Source organism: Eurosta solidaginis, chromosome 1 (assembly GCF_040869045.1).
Source record: "Eurosta solidaginis isolate ZX-2024a chromosome 1, ASM4086904v1, whole genome shotgun sequence".
NCBI lineage: Eukaryota > Metazoa > Arthropoda > Insecta > Diptera > Tephritidae > Eurosta > Eurosta solidaginis.
Genome location: NC_090319.1, coordinates 199,275,738 through 199,291,887, shown reverse-complemented (window position 1 = coordinate 199,291,887; position 16,150 = coordinate 199,275,738).

Genomic DNA, 16,150 nt, shown 5'->3' with positions numbered 1-16,150 from the left:
CGTATTGCACTAACATTGTAGAAGCCTTACATATATGAACCCACCACTCGCATATTACTTGCCGGACATGTCCACTGTATAGACTTATTCTGGTATATCCAAGGTACTGTCGAAATCTTTGTTATTGATTTCTTCTTACTATTTTTCTTACTTATTAATTTCAAGTCAGGATCGCTTTTTTGTATGAACTACCTTAATGTGCTATTTTACGCATCAGTAGTAGCGTCGATTTGGTTATACTTAACACCCATTAAAAAATCATATAAGTTGTAAGATATAAAGATCACCGCAGCTGTGCTGCTGGCTCGGTTTACATATAAACTGTATAATAAGATAAGGCTCCTCCCTGCAGAAACAAACCTTCCATTTTTTAAAAAGGCTAACTAATAGGCGACATTTTCTCGGTATGCCTACTTAAATACAAAAAAACAGCTATTAACTGGAAAGTCAGCAACAACTGCAACTGTAAAATTAAAGAATCAAAGGGAATAATTCTGAGACAGAAAATAATTCGTCAAAAAACTTTCAAGTTTTCTTAAAAATTGCGAAAACATATGAAAATAAATGTTTCGTCTCCTTTACTATTTCATAAATCCAGAGCAAAATCCATCGATTTTCAGCTTGGGTGAGAATCAACGCAAATCGGAAACGTTTTAGAGTTTATAGTAGGTTAACTTATTTTTCGATTAAAATTAGTTGAATCAGCAAATAATTTCACAAACATATTGTTAAATAGTATAAGAAATTTTGTATTATAATACCGCTTTTTTTTTGTATTGAAAGTTTCTAAAAACAGTTCATAAAAGGCTTACTTGTTTTTCGACTGATATTAGTTTGTTGATCAGAAATGCAAAAATAACCTCTTATTATTTTTCGCTCATTGCCTATTGAAAGTAGATGGCTTTTATTTTGAAGAAAATGAACAAATATTGGATGTCTTATAATATGTAATCCTTGTTTTACATGCCCGATCTAGATTGAATACAAGGTTTTGGTTTATAGAGAGTGTCTTATAATTTTTAATCACTACATTACACAATCTGTCAACTTATATATATTGTTTCAGATAATCCCTCCTAGTGAAAGCATTACCAAAGTTGCATACAACAGAATTCTTCCAGATTGCAGTGCTCACGTTGTTAACTTTTCTATCAAACTATATAAGCTTTAAATCAGGTATAATTTTTTTTTTGTGGGAATGAGCACATGGTTTTTCAACAAACCTGTTCTTTTTATATTGCCGCTAGCTTACCGGTAACTGCAGAACAATGAATACATGTTGTTAGGTTATGGTGTTTTATTATTTCTTATCATAAACATTACCAACAAAAAATGGCAAATGCAATTGTAAGCAATCAAGAATACGGAGGCAGAACAGCTTGCTTGAACATAAAATAAGGTTTATAATAAGGTATTAGAGGATTTACTAAAGAGCTGTACGAGCTTTTTTTAAACATCATTACTCCAGCAAATTAAATACTGCGGTTAGGCCATTATTCGCGAATGAAAGTAGATGTTCCGGCCAAGAAGGTATTCTTACTGGAAACCACCTATGAAAGCAGAGGAAGAGCACAGCCCCACTCCATTTTAAGAAATAGGGGAAACCGATTTAAACTCCCTCAATGCTAACAATTGGAACCAGTTTACATCATGATTCAATAACTAGAGGTTTCAAATGTAGCTGTTTTTAAATGGTTGTTTTTTAGAGGGCGAGGAAATATATAATCCCTATTTCCAAAAATGTTCTTAAATTCGGCAAAAAGGTATGCATGCCTGTGAGTAATATTGTAACGAAAATATGGAAATTCCGCTTATGTGCAACCTTCTGCTTACGTTCCTATCGCTAAACTGTTGAATAAAACACTCTAATATTCTGTATTACAAAATGGTCTTTATTAGACTGCTTTGAAAGTACTTCACAATTAAACTTCACTTCGCAACTGATAGCGTGTTTCAAACAAACTGATTACTGCTTACTCAGCTTTAATTCCTTTTGTAATCTCTGATGTTTCGTTCGGATATTTCTAAGTGTTCCTTCTTCTAGAATTTACTACTTGTTTACCAGCTATAAACTACAGATGCACGTTTATAGTATCTCAGATATATGCATGTGTTTGTGCGTATCTCTCCGCTGCTTGTATGGACATATGTGTAGACATAGTGATTAATTTGTTTATGTGTATACAAGTCACTGCTTAGTATCGGCTTAGAGATGATAGTATCCCTTAGTGTTGGTAATATTCGCCACACTCCCCTCCAACTAAGTCTGATCGTCTCGATCTAACCGCTGCTAGCATCTCCAAATTAGCCACCCTTCTATTTCGTGGTTTCTCAAGGGCTTGTATTAGGTAGATTGTATCACTGATCTTCTTAACAACTTTGTACGGGCCTTCCCAACTGCACCAAAATTTGGATGGAACACCTTTCCACCGGTGAGGGTTGTATAACAGTACCAAATCTCCCTCCAAGAAACCTTCCGAATTTTTGTTCTCGTCGCACCTGTGTTTCAGCTTACTACTCATTACCCTGGTTCGTTCCCTCACACTCTGTTCTTTGGCCAATGAACTACTTCGCAGAGCTTAATCTTGACGGATTGACTTTGCATCATCCGCATCGCCTTGACGTTTCACAACAGTAGTGTGCCCTGGCTTGAAACCACTCTTACATTCTTTCTGCGAAATTCTGTCCTTCGTTTTTGTTCGTTCATTTGGTTTTGACAATGCCAGTGTTTCTCTCGCAGGTACTTTTGATTTTGCTTTATCTGGCCCATTCAATCCATCAACCTTTGCCTGATCTACTGCCTTTGACTTTGGTGGTCTTTGTCCCATTGCCTCCACCAGCACTCGCTTTCTCAAAACTTAAGTTGAGTGGTACATCCTGATTCTTATAACGCATAATCGTTCTCTGCATATCGATCCTGATGTCATGGTCAACTAAGAAGTCCACTCCCAATATGACTTCATCAAAAATCTCCGCCACAACGAATTTGTGTAGAACCATGACCTTCCCAATTAAGACTTTACATATCACTTCTCCCTGGACTTGGTTATACTCACCAGTAACCATACGCAACCTTTCTCCAGGTAATGGCTTTACCCTCCTGTTGGCCAAATCTGATGATTAAGGAATGAGATGCGCCCGTATCTATAGTCAGTACAGGCTCCTTGCCATCCATATTTCCTTTGACGGTAAGACTGCTCGAGTTTCTTCCAATATGCGAGATAGATATCACAGGACATTCAATAGCTGGGCAAATGTTTGATCTTTACATCTGACTCGCCCTTGCTTATCTCCTCCAGCTTTACGTTTACGACCAGCCAAGTTGGAACTACCAGGACCGGCGCTGCAATGACACGCAATGTGCCCTGGCTTTCCACACTTAAAACATTTGATTGCATCATTATTCTTCTGTTGCGTTCCTTTTAAAGATTCCAAAATTGCGTCTACCCACTCTGGCCTTTCTACTTCCACACGGCGTACTTTGAAAACTGGCTTACACAGAAGCGACGCTGTTTCCTGAATCAGAGCATGTGATACCGTTTCTGCAAATGTAGGTTTTGGGTTTGCGTATGTCGCTCGCTTCGTTTCGACATCCCGTATTCCATTAAAAAATCTCTGGATTTTTACCTTTTCGGTGTATTCAACCGGTGCGTCCGCATTCGCTAAATGTGCCAGCCTTTCAACATCCGACGCAAACTCTTGAAATGTTTCACCAGCCCTCTGGAAGCGGTTCAGTAAATCCATTTGGTATATCAGTCTCCTATGCTCTGTTCCGTATCGTCTCTCTAGAGCGCTCATCAATGCGTCATAAAAGTTCCGTTTGCCCTCTGGCATGGTTTGTAAGATCTCAGCTGCAGGCCCTTTCAATGCTATGATACAGTGCAGCAACTCTATCTTTAGCATTCCAATGGTTCACTGTTTACGTCTTCTCAAACTCTAGCTTAAATACCTGGAAAAGAACAGAGCCGTCAAAAGATGAAGTTTTTACCTTTGTATTGCTTGCTGAAACAACTGGGCGATTTAGTTGAAGCTCCTGTATACGACCTTTTAAAGCATCTATGTACCTCATTTATATTTGTATCCCATGCTTCCAGCTTTGATGTTACCCTTGCTTCCTGGGCTTCTAACTGCGAAGACATTTGTGCCACCTGCAATGATAAGCGCCCCTCTTGTGCTTCCATCTTAGATGTTATGTGTGTCTCCTGTGATTCTATCTTGGATGTTATTTGCGATGACATTTCTGAAATGCGTGCCCCCTGTGCTTCCATCTTGGATGTTAAACATATCTCTTGCGATTCCAGTTGGGATGCCATATATGTCTTCTTTTCTGCCAGTTGAGATGACACTGTCGATATTTTAGCAGATATTGCAGCCAAAATCGTGTTCAAGTATATGCTGGTAACTGCCTGCGATTCTTAGTTTTTCTATACAATTTTTGTTGTTGTCTCGTCCCCATCATGATGAAAGACATCATCGTGCACATTAATTCCTTCCGTCTCCATAGCGTCTCGCAGCCGTGCTTGAACTTCGATCTTATTGCCGGTTGTATTCAATCCACGGTTCTCCAACTTCTTTTTCAGTTGCTAATTCATTTAACTTTGCCACGTCCTTGTTGTCCTCTGGAATTTATTCAACAATTCCCCTTCTGACACCAATTGTAACGAATTTATTGAAATTCCGCTTATGTGCAACCTTCTGCTTACGTTCGTATCGCTAAACTGTTGAATAAAACACTCCAATATTCTGTACTACAAAATGGTCTTTACTAGACTGCTTTCAAAGTACTTCACAATTAAACTTCACTTCGCAATTGATAAGGTGTTTACAACAAAAACTGATTACTGCTTACTCAGCTTTAGCTTCTTTTATACCCTCTGATGTCTAGTTCGCATACTTCTAGGCGTTTCTTCTTCTAGAATTTACTACAGGTTTACCAGCTATAAACTTACCAGCTATAAACCACAGAAGCACGTTTATAGCCTATCATATGCGCGTGTATATGTAAGTAATACTTCCACCGATGATTGCATATTTTGTGAGTATCTCAGATATATGCATGTGTTTGTGCGTATCTCTCCGCTGCTTGTATGGACATATGTGTAGACATAATGATTGATTTGTTTATGTGCATAAAGGTCACTGCTTAGTATCGGCTTAGAGATGGTAGTATCCCTTAGTGTTGCTAATATTCGTCACAATATTATACTAAAGTATCAAATAAAATTTTACATATCCCATGAATTGAAGGGACATAGTTAATACCTTTATGTTATTTTACTTTGATTTGTTTGTGAAATCTATTAATAATATGTTCGGGATACTGGAGTATAGGAGAACTAGTTTAACAATTTATAAAGTAATTAAATAAAAAATAAAATTTATAAAGTATAGGAGAGCTAGTTTAAAAATTGTATGTAGGTTAAACTGGCCGGTCAATGAAAACATCACGTAGACTGAATGTGTCCATAGTGCTAAAATCTTATGTAGAAGCAGATAATTCTAACCCGGACAGCAAGGCTTCAAAAACACGAAGCCAATTACCAATTATAAATGAATTTAGCGGGAAAGGTTCCAGTGGCACTTGATCCATAATCCAGATACCTATAAATAAAAAAAAAATAAATGTAAGGCGCGATAACCTTCGAAAAAACCTAAGGCCGAGCTTCTCTTCCAATTTGCGTCGTGCTCCTCTTGATTTTCCCTACAAATTGGCCGGACGGCACCTACATGATTTTATGCCGACTCCGAACGGCATCTGCAAGGCAGATGAGTTTTCACTGAGAGCTTTTCATGGCAGAAATACACCCGGCGCGCTTGCCAAACACTGCCGAGGGGCCACCCCGCTTAGAAAAATTTTCTTCTTCTTTCTTATTGCTAATATTTTCAAAATCTAGCTCACGCAGCATATCTCTTCCTGAGTTCAGAAGAACTAAATTAATGCGTCGCTCATCCCGCATATATGTTCGAAGACGATTTTTAATTAACTTCATTTTGCAGGAAGATCTTTAACTTGTGTAATTTGTTGCGATCATTGACAGATATAAACGTAATATAATCTCTGAGTTGACAAATGTAGACTGAAGATTATTGTTTTTGATGATGCGGTGTAAAAACAGCTCGGTTGATTCTTTTTCCCCTTTTGTGTGGCGTTTGCAAAATGTTTTAGATGGATCAACTCGTTTCCCAAGAGCATCTGTTCACCAATAAAATCGAATCTTTCATAAACTAGATCGTAAGAGGGAATTTTGTCTAGAAGTGCAGCAATTAATTCATAATAACAGGAAGGAAAGATTCCGTGGGGAACTTGTCTCTAGCTGAAAGTTGTACCTCCGATGCTTGTGAGTCGGAGGTTGCAAGCGAACATTTGCTGATCGTAAAGGCTCATAGTCGCTGGCCTCTGAAAACTTATTAGCAGCCTCTCCGTATGAATCGAACGCATATCTTTTTATACTCAGCTGAGGAGAGCTCACAGAGTATATTAATTTTGTTCGTATAACGGTACCCCGTAACGGCGTAAACTAATAGAGGTAGATATAGACTTCTATATATCAAAATGATGTGGGCGAAAAAAAGAAATTCATTTAGTCATGTGCGTCCGTCCGTCTGTCCGTAAACACGATAACTTGAGTAAACATATCTCAGATCGCTATTTAAAATGAACGAAATCGGACTATAACCACGTCCACTTTTTCGATATCGAAAATTTTGAAAAACCGAAAAAGTGCGATAATTCATTACCAAAGACAAATAATGCGAGGAAACTTGGTAGGTGGATTGACCTTATGACGCAGAATAGAAAATTAGTAAAGTTTCGGACAATGGGCGTGGCACCGCTCACTTTTAAAAGAAGGTAATTTAAAAGTTTTGCAAGCTGTAATTTGGCAGTCGCTGAAGATATCATGATGAAATTTGGCAGGAACCTTACTCCTATTACTATATGTGTTCTAACTAAAAATTAGCAAAATGATGATGAACACGACCACTTAAAAAAAAATTTTAGTCAAATTTTAACAAAAAATTGAATGTCTTTACCGTATATAAGTAAATTATGTCAACATCCAACTCCAAAATTTGTCTCCGAAGCTCTAAGCTGAGTATGTAATTTTCGGTTACACCCGAATTTAGCCTTCCTTGTTGATCTTACAAGTGGTAGCAGAGAAGTTAGAGTGTAACAATAATTCGTAGGGTTATCTGAAGAGATTAAATGGTTAAGTCAAGTTATTGATGAATATCATGCCAAAAGGTAACGTTTAAAACTGTTTCTTTGCCAGTCCCCTTGATTTTTAAGCACGTCTTTCAGTGCAGGCAGAGAGTATTTATTTATAACAACCGTCTGTCGATATCCTATACATTTATGCGGGGTAGTCACATTGCGGTTTCCGAAATTTTCAACAAATTTTTAGAAAACTGCCAGAAAAGTTATTCAATTGGTACTCATGTTTGCATTGATGAAATGTTGGTACCATTTCGCAAGTTCAAGATTTATATGCCAAAAAAGCCAGCGAAGTATGGCATTAAAATAATGTGTTTGACAGATGCACACACACATTATCTTTCTAATGCATATATTTACTTTGGAAAAAATTCCGACGGAATTGGATTAACAAATGAAGAAAAACGACTTGCAGTACCAACGCAATCAGTGCTAAGACTATGCAAACCATTGGAAGGAAGTAGCCGGAATGTTACTGCTGACAATTGGTTTCCTTCAATCCATGTGCTAGAACAACTCAAAAAGCGACGATTAACTTATTTAGGTACACTAAAAAGAAACAAGAGAGATATCCCTCCTGAATTTCAGGCTAAAGGACTAGGATGTTGGGGTCATCCATTTATGGGTTCACCAAAGACGCTACAATACTGTCATATGTACCTCGTATAAATCGTGCTGTTATATTATTGAGCTCAATGCATCACAAAAAAAAGACGATTTATTTTCTTCAAAACCTACAACAATAGCAGATTACAATAATACAAAAGGTGGAGTGGATGAGTTTGATATGAAATGTTCTGGTTATTCTTGTCTTAGGCGCACACGCCGCTGGCCATTAACCATATTTTATAGAATGCTAGATATAAGTGCTGTAAACGCTTATATTATGTTCCAATCTTCTAAAGGATTTGATAACTGCTCTAGGGGAGAATTTTTAAAAAAGTTAGCTCGGGAGTTAATAGTACCACATTTTTCACGGCGACAACACAATCCAAGGCTCCCTCGACTTTTACGAGGCGTAATCGGTAAAGTTCTGGGTACTGCCTCAAAAATTCCACCGGCAATGGAACATAATAATGTAGCTCGTATACTGTGTTACATATGTCCCAGCAGGCTTAAATGAAAGACTTCACATATTTGTCTACAGCCAATGTGTATGGACGGTAGCAAACGTATGTGCATAAACTGCGCCAATACATAATTTGATGAATAAAAAATAGCCCCAAAAGACTGACCTGCAGTTTCCAGAAAATTAATATTTTTTGAATTATTTATTTTATATCTTTAAATACATATATTTTGCTGTGAAAAGTGCCTTTTAAGTTTAACATAAGTTTAATTTTTTAAACCTTTTTTTTAGTTAACCATGTAATGTTTTTTATATTATGTTAAATTAAGTCTTTATTAAATAAGTGGAATATTTTCTTTAATAAAAGACAAAAAGTTTTTGTTTGCATTAGTTTTATTTCCAAAAGGTTTTAGCATGTCTTATACAAAGAATAATTATAAAACCCAACATTTTTTTTATAATATCTAAATAAAATCCGAAGGGGTCAGATTTACCACCACGTCACAGGCTATGTCCCAAAAATTCACCTCCATAGTTGAAGGTTAAAAAATCAGCATTCTCCGCCGTTTCGTTTTTGACCTCGTACGAAGCTCATCTAGAACCTTGGGTTTGCCTTTGAGCTGAAGTGAAATGTTTCATTAGTAACAGGATGCCACATTCAGCCTATGAACATGCAATCATTGATTCTATATGGGATGGCAGTTAAATGTAAACAGAGAAATCTCAAAAGAGGTTTTAAACCTAATGTGTACAAATGAAGATTATAATCAAACGCGATTATCATGTAAAATGGACGTTAAATGTGGTTTATCGGGCCTTAGTAATGTTAAAAGGAAAGCCAATAACAAAGGTAACTATATAATTATTACTTATAACTCACTAGAAATTCGTGTGATTTGCAAGAGTAACTTTGGGATTACAGTCGAAAAACCCTCATTAAATCTTTTCAAATGTAAGGCTGTTATATCGTCCGATCGTAACCCTCATTACTTTCAAATAGCCAAGTAGAGAAGTCATTACAGATAATTTAAGTATTTTAAAGATCTTATTAGCATGTGAAAAAATCTAGCATTTCTGCCAACACTACATAATATCGTTTTACTCCAAATCAAATACATATCTTATGAAGGTTTAGTCGATGTATAAAGTCTAACCACCTCTTCTAGTTGACTATTCCTCATTGAACAATTGATTATATCAAAAAACAATTGATTATAATTAATTATAATGATAATTTATCGCTTTAATTTCATTATAACAAACAGTGAACTACAATATCAAATAGTGAATGGTATATTAGAATTGTATTTACTTCGTAGTTCAAAAAATATAAAAATGTGAACTTAAAGAAAGAAACGACTTTATTTTTGTTTTTCTTCGTTTCTTGGGAGCCCGGGCAGATTTTGCGCTGTGTAAATATCTTACAAAAATATTACATTCATTTCCTTCTGTCCATTCTGTCCTTCTGCGTCCATTTGTCGACGGGAATATGGAATAAGCTCCAAAGCCGTATTTCCAGCTTTTCATAATTACGCAGCTTCTTAGAGGAAATTACAAAGTGTTTTTCAACGGTAATGCTTTGCTGGGTCATCAGATAATTCCATTTTAGTGCATTGCGACAGCTGACGTCGATTAGATTATTTATCACCAAATGGATCAAAGGGCTTAAAATATAACCTTGGCAAGTTGCCTGCCTTAAGAGGCAACTAAAATCCTGTCAAAGGTGTACTTGTTAGGCCACCAGCGGCCACCATTCACGACCACCCTAACTCAGGTTTTTAATAATGTCATTATGTACCGGTCCTACGCTCTTTCACTTCTTTTACAAACGTTGAAAAGCCGGCAACTATCCCACAGGTGTGTAAGCTAAAACCAACCCCTTTTTTTCTAACCATTGTTATAAATTTTGATAGGTGCAGAGCTCACAGAATATATTAACTTTGTTCGCATAACGGTAAGCCGTAACGGCATAAACTAATCGAAATAAATATAGACTTCTATATATCAAAATGATCTGGGCGAAAAAAGAAATTTATTTAGCCATGTCCATCCGCCCGTCTGTACGTCCGTGCGTAAACACGATAACTTGAGTAAATTTTGAGGTATCTTGATGAAATTTGGTATGTAGGTTCCTGGACTCATCTCAGATCGCTATTTAAAATGAACGAAATCGTACTATAACCACGCCCACTTTTTCGATATCAAAAATTTCGAAAAACCGAAAAGATGGTAAAGCAATGAAACTTGGTTGGTGGGTTCACCATATGCCGCAGAATAGAAAATTAGTAAAATTTTGGACAATGGGCGTGGCACCGCCCACATTTAAAAGAAGGTAATTTAAAAGTTTGCAAGCTGTTAATTGGCAGCCGTTGAAGATATCACGATGAAATTTGGCAGGAAAGTTACTCCTATTCCTATATGCCCACTTTAAAAAAAAAATTTTTTAAGTCAAATTTTAAGAAAAAATTGAATATTTTTACAGTATATAAGTAAATTATGTCAACATTCAACTGCAGTAATGATATGGTGCAACCAAATACAAAAATAAAAGACATTTTCAAAATGGGCGTGGCTCCGCCCTTTTTCATTTAATTTGCCTAGAATACTTTTAATGCCATAAGTCGAACAAAAATTTACCAATCCCTGTGAAATTTGGTAGGGGCATAGAATATATCACGATAACTGTTTTCTGTGAAAATGGCCGAAATCGGTTGAAGTCACACCCAGTTTTTATACACAGTCGACCGCCTGTCCTTCCGCTCGGCCGTTAACACGATAACTTGAGCAAAAATCGATATATCTTTACTAAACTTAGTTCACGTACTTATCTGAACTCCCTTTATCTTGGTGTAAAAAATTAAATCCGACTATGACCACGCCCACTTTTTCGATATCGAAAACTACGAAAAATGAAAAAATGCCATAATTCTATACCAAATATGAAAAAAGTAATGAAACATGGTAATTGGATTGGTTTATTGACGCAAAATATAACCTTAGAAACAACTTTGTAAAATGGGTGTAACACCTTCCATATTAAGTAGAAGAAAATGAAAAAGTACTGCAGGGCGAAATCAAAAGCCCTTGGAATCTTGGCAGGAATACTGTTGTGGTATTACATATATAAATAAATTAGCGGTACCCGACAGATGAAGTTCTGCGTCACCCTGGTCCACACTTTGCTCAATATCTCGAAAACATCTTCACATATACGACTAGGGGCCCCTCCCTTTTAAAACCCACATTAATACCTTGATACTCATATCGTACAAACGCATTAGTCACCCCTGGTCCACCTTTATGGCGATATCTCGTAAAGGGCTCCACCTATAGAACTAAGGTCCATTCCCTTTTAAAATACTCATTAATACCTTTCATTTGATAAACATATCGTAAAAACACATTCTAGAGTCAATCCTGGTTCACCTTTATGGCGATATCTGGAAAAGGCGTCCACCTATAGAACTAAGGCACACTCCTTTTAAATAATCATTAACACCTTTCATTTGATACCCACATCGTATAAACGCATTCTAGAATCACCCCTGGTCCACATTTATGGCGATATCTCGAAAAGGCGTCCACCTATAGAACTAAGGATCACTCCCTTTTAAAATACTCATTACCACCTTTCTTTTGATACCCATATCGTACAAACACATTCTAGAATCACCTCTGGTCCACCTTTTTGGCTATATCTCCGAAAGGCGTCCACCTATAGAACTATTCCCTTTTAAATAATCATTAACACCTTTCAGTTGATACCCATATCGTACAAACGCGTTCTAGAGTCACCCTTGGGCTACATTTATGGCGATATCTCGAAAAGAATAGAACGACCTTTTAAAATTCTCATTACCACCTTTCATTTGATACCCACATCGTACAAACCCATTCTAGAGTCCCCATGGTCCACATTTGTGGTGATATCTCGAAAAGGCGTCCACCTATAGAACTAAGGATAACTCCCTTTAAAAATACTCATTACCACCTTCCATTTTATACCCATGTCATACAAACACATTCCAGGGTTACCCTAGGTTCATTTTCCTATCTGGTGATTTTCCCTTATTTTGTCTCCAAAGCTCTCAGCTGAGTATGTAATGTGCGGTTACACCCGAACTTAGCCTTCTTTACTTGTTTTGCATTGTACTTAAACTTGAATTGATACGTGTAATCAATAATTTTGCATTGTATTTAAACTTGAATTTGATACGTGTAAACAATAATTTTGCATTGTGGTGAAACGTGAATTCGCGATTTGGTAATTGAAATAATTTATCCCCTTTTAATATCATAACAATTAGTTGTGCTGCATTTGTACAGTGAATAAATATTGTTACCTACTAGTTACTAATTCCCTTTATTTTTTTCTTTTATTTGCGTGCGATCGCGCCCTACGACCCGGGTGCCACATTTCCCACGCAAACATTGGTCCTTCGAGCCGGATTTGAACCAGCGAGTTGGTATACGCTGCTCGTTCGTTTTGTTGTTTAACTTTTTCCAATGGTTGAATTTGATGATTAAATAATACCTCTTTTAAATTATTTCTGCGATCTCCAAATTTCCTGGTGTTTTTTTGGTTTTAAATGTGTTGTCTTCCGAAATTTTACCTTTCTCGGCGCGTAAGGACCAATGTTTTTTTTTTTTTTATCACAATCATCACTGCACTGTGGATACCCCTCGTCGTCACATACGCTGACAAAACTATCATCAGATTTCGTGTTACAGGAACCATATTTCACTTGGTTGATAGCCTTAGCGCATCTATCAAGAATTCACTTCACTCATCAGTTTTTCTAACTCAGGCAAAAAGCCAGAGAATTCACTGCGTTGGATGGCAAGTGGCTTAGTCGCATTGGTTGTAAGCCACAATTAGTCAAAAAACACAATTTATACGAATCGCTTATTTATATTATATAGCTTGTATTTTTTGCACATTTTTTTTCATAATAAATATTTTAAACTGTACGTTTTCCACGTTAAGTGGGATACACCAAATCGATTTCTTTTTGTTGGGAAAGATACCCCTGGTTGACTACTTGGGAATACTCAACGTTCACTTTCACTTTTTATACACATTAAATCCATATAAGGATTTCTATTTGTGTTTCAAATCTCGAAGTTGACACATTATATCGACATCGGGATTACTATCTGCGTTTTTAAAACTTGTTTTAGATACGCAAAATTTTTTTTTGAAAATAGTTCTATATGTGTCTAACACACCTCTAAGACACAATAAATATTTGCAGACGATTTCTCGTCTCTGCGCTTCACATCACTACATACACATTAAATCCTTGGCAAGATTTCTATCTGTGTTTAACATCACTTATGCACATTAAATCCTCTTCAGGATTTCTACCTAACAATCTGTATTTTATATCACTTTATACACACTAAATACTCGTCAGGATTTCTATCTGTGGTTTACAAAATTAAATCCCCGTGAGGATCTCTGTCAGTGTTTTATATCACTCTTAACACATTATTCACATCAGGATTTCTATACCACACAATCACAGCAGGATTGATAGCTGGACTTCATTCAAAAAACAAAAAAACACTTATATATTTTGCTGCGGTTGAATACACACCAACGCCACTAAGTCTTTTGCCTCCAATCTCGACCCCTTTAAATAAAAAAAATATTCAAATCAATAAAAGGAATGGAGACGAATCCCGGAACAAGCACACCCTTGCACTACTGCAAGAGGAGCTAAGTGCACCATGGAAGAAAACCAGGTCTGCATACGAAAGTCTTCTCGGCAATAGTGATCTGTCCAAGGAGGACTTAAGTTGCTTCGCATGCTACCTGCAATGCATGTCTGCTGCGGCGGCTGAATTCGAAGCTATCACTCCACAGCCGGCAAAAGATGAAGCAAAGGATGAAGACTCTTCGCGCCGTGAACATAAAATGCGGCTGCCGCCTTGCGACACCGACGTATTTAAAGGCGACTACCTTTCATGGCCAGCCTTTAGAGATATGTTCACGGCCATTTACATCCACAATACCGATCTGAAAGATGTAGGGAAATTATATTATCTGAAACAAAAGACTCAAGGGGAAGCAAAAGAAATAGTGGGCAGGTGCTCGTTAACAAACGAGGCGTTTGCAACCGCCTGGAAAAATGTAAGCGACAGGTAGGAAAATAAACGTATCCTCGCCAACACACAACTAAAACTTTTATTTAATCTGACGGCAGTCGAGCATGAGTGTGGAACATCAATTCAAAAATTGCAACGCGAAATCAACAATTGCATTTCTGCGCTGCAATGTGATAAGATTGACATCACAAATTGGGATGCAAGCATAACTTACTTATGTTCAACAAAACTCCCCGAATCTACCTTGGCTCTTTGGGAACAGACCGTGGAAAGAAGAACTGACATACCGAAATGGGAAGATATGGACAAATTCCTGTCCAATTCCAAACATTAGAAACGGTTTCCGACCTAAAAGGTAACAAAACCACAAAAGCGCCCAGAAATCAAAATTCAAGTACAAGGGAAAGTTCGACAAAACTAGGGGTTTACCAAGCCAGCGTACCAAAACTGGCATGTAAGATGTGCAACAGTAATTACGAAATTAACAAAAATTCCGTAGGTTGTCTACGTCAGGGAAAATAGAGTTTGTAAAAGCAATAGTTATTGTCTTAATTGTCTGTCGGGTGGACACACAGTGACACGCTGCACTAGCCCATTTAATTGCAGCACGTGCCACGCAAGGACCAACACCTTGCTCCATCTCCGAAAGCACAACCAAAGACAACTCCTCAAAGGTGGACTCAAAACGCCACCGACAACACACCTTAAACCTCACAGCAGGCGAGGGCAAGGATGGAGTCTGAAAAAAGCAAGATAATGCTAACAACGTCACTTCGTGTCATGCTAACACAACTAAAGGGGTGTTATTAGGAATAGCGCGGGTTAATATACACTACAACGGAGTGACATTTTCCGCCAGAGCGCTGATAGACTCTGGGCCGAGTGCTACTTTATAACAGAGAGACTCAAGAAGAGAATAAACCTGACATCCAAACGTTTGCATGTGCACGTGTCGGGAATAAATAATACACTATCCGCGCATGTAAAGGAATCGTGTTCGACTAACTTAGGTTCGCTTAGTGAGCATTGACATGGTGGTTCTAGTCCTACCTCAATTAACAGGGGACCTTCCGACCTGCCAAGTAAGCGCAACTACTCGGCAAGCCTTCCCTGATTTGATCCTGGCGGATAAGAAGTTTTTCATAAATGGACCAGTCGACCCCATAAACGGTATCCGGAAGAACGTTTTAAATACGCTTCTCGCCCAAGAAACCGTCTTCGGTTGGATTTTTACCGGTCGTGCAGAAGCACCTGATCCAACTATCATCCATTTTTAACGAAATTAACCTAGACAAGCAACTAACCGCTTTCTGGGAACTTGAAAACGTACCTACAAAAAAGGCCCTGACTGAAGATAATGCCTATTGCGAGGCACTTTATAAAACCACAACGGAAAGGAACTCTGGTGGGAGGTACACCGTCGCCCTTCCCTTTAAACAGGACTTTCCGAAAATCCTCTGTTTGGACCCATCTCTTAAGAACGTCTGCTCTCAGTTCTATCGCAACGAGACACGCATGGCGAAGACACCGGCCCTACAGACGGAATAAAACAGGGTACTGACAGAATACGTCACATTAGGGCACATGTCCAAGGTCACACCGTAGTACCCCCACAATCAACCGATTGCTATTTCTTACCGCATCATGCGGTGATCAAGGAAGAAAGCACAACGACTAAAGTAAGGGTCGTATTCAACGCGACGTGCCGGACTTCCAACGGCACGAGCCTGAACGATGTCCTACATACAGGCCCAGTA